Raw genomic sequence first — 2284 nt, forward strand, 5'->3', positions numbered from 1 at the left:
TACATACATACAACCTTTAACACCCCTCTACTCACCCCTGTGTGCGTGAACATGCAGGAGCATGTACAAAAAGACAACTATACACGTCCCAACGAATCCTCGCACACACACACACTGTACAAAATCCAACATAGGTAGCTAATTACGGGGGAAATGACCCTTTACTCATTTGAAAGGTATCCAGACAAGCTCTTACAACACCTACTCAATTAGCTGCCATTTGTCCGTTTGAAACGAATGACTCGCTCTCTCCTCAGTCACCCAAAACATGTACACTTAGTCTTTGATCTGCTGTTGAGTTAGATCAGATCTTCCACAAGTGAAGTACTGAAACACCTAACAGCTAGTGGGGAGAAGGGTGCACGTGTAATTTGGATGGCTTAAGTGTACAATCCGTGTTATATACATAAACAAATATTTTTAAGATTTTTTAAAAGACTTACGGTAATTAGAATAGTTACATGCCACATTGGTAATGGACTCATTTTCTAAAGTATGGGTGAGTTGCAAATGCTTCACATCACTACAAATGCCCTAGACCAGTGGTTCAGTATTGTTTCATTAGCAATACGTAGGGAATTTGTATTGGAGCAGCAACAAAAGTAAGTTATTGAAAGTTTTTGAAAGTTGATAAAAAAAAAGCCTGCTTGTAAAGTTTTTAGAGGCACGCTACTAAGAAATCTCACTGCTGCTGAGGCAGACTGTAGGACAACTTGCAGCCCCTAGTCCACATGGTCCTTAATATACAGTACAAGCATGCAAATCCCTGTAGGGAAATAATTGGATTTCAGAATCAATTCGGAATCTATATAATAGGTCAATCAAGCAAAGATCAATGTACTGTAGTAAGCAGTTACAGTATGTATCAGGAAGATTTTCATTAAGTACCTGCAAGATTTTTCATGAGGTTAATAGGCCATATTTTATCAGCTAAATGTAACTCCTGCTACCTGCCACTGTCTGAAAAATAGAGCAGCGTACCCAAAGAATGATTCATTGCAGCGGTCTCCATGGTTCTTTCCTTTGTTAAAATATGTTGTGTTCTGAGAGGGTGTTCAGGGCCGGATAGGACAGGTGACCGGCTCTCCTCCTATCTCTGGGAGAAAAAAAAAAGAAGTCATAAACCAAAGGAAGAAGAAGAAAAAAAGTTCTCAGCTAAAGAATCCACTGGGAGAATGAAGAGATGGCGAGAGAGTCCATTAAAAAGAAAGACGGCCAAAAAAAAAGAAAAGAGAAAAAATCCCTACTGCAGCACACAATGCCATGGCTGGGGTTAAGTGCTAGGATTTCAGTCGATGGGGGATTTGGGGGTACCTGCGTTTTTAAGCCTCTGTCCCCAAACCTCGCCTTCATCCCACCTCCCTCCCCAATACACTCTCTATTTCTTTCGCTGTCTCACACACACATGTACATCTCTCCCAGATCTACCATCTCTACCCCTCCTCCCCCGGGTCCCAGTCACCATAATCAGAACGATGATATACGGGCCCCATTAAAAGAGAGGGGCTGCTGACATGCAGGACAATAGCCCCTCACAGCGTGTCCAGGAAGCCTGCCCATCCAGGTGCACTCTCCCTTACAGCCAGAGGCCTGCCACTCTCCCTCCTTCTCTGCCTCTCTTTCTACCTCTCTCCCCCTCTTGTCCTCCCTCTCTCCAAACGCAGTTTGAGCCCATTGAGAGGGAAGGCAGAAACAGGAGAGGAGCAAATGTGGTGCGGAGTAAGGAGGGATTTGCAGGACTGAGATTTGAGAGAGAAAAAGGAGGGTAGTGGTAGGGACGGAGGGGTGAGGAAAGTGGGGGAAAGCTCAGGTGTGTTGAAAAGACAGGACATTTGAGCAGTCAGCAATGGGAGGGGGAATCAGTGAGCTTGAAACAATGGTGATAATAAAAGTCTCCCCTTTCACCCAATGTGCCTCTCTCTTCTCATTTTTTGCTCACCGTCTCTACCTGCTTGACCTACCGCAGCGCATCACGAGGCTCAGAGGAAGGCTGAAATCAGAGGGGAGGAGGAAGGACCGACTGATGGGACGGGATTGGTGGCGACAGGGGGTGGTACCATGCTGGTTGCCCATCAGCACATCCTCACTGACAGCCGATGGCCTGTCCGTCAGCAGGTAATTTAGGCCAGAGGGGGGGTCTGCAAACAAATACATATATACACACACACACACACACACACACACGTATGAGTGCCTGGGTGAAGCCACTTCTACACTCACCGGCCACTTTATTAGGTACACCTGTCCAACTGCTCGTTAACACTTAATTTCTAAGCAGCCAATC

The sequence above is a fragment of the Etheostoma cragini genome, chromosome 7 (assembly GCF_013103735.1).
Source record: "Etheostoma cragini isolate CJK2018 chromosome 7, CSU_Ecrag_1.0, whole genome shotgun sequence".
Classification (NCBI taxonomy): Eukaryota; Metazoa; Chordata; class Actinopteri; order Perciformes; family Percidae; genus Etheostoma; species Etheostoma cragini.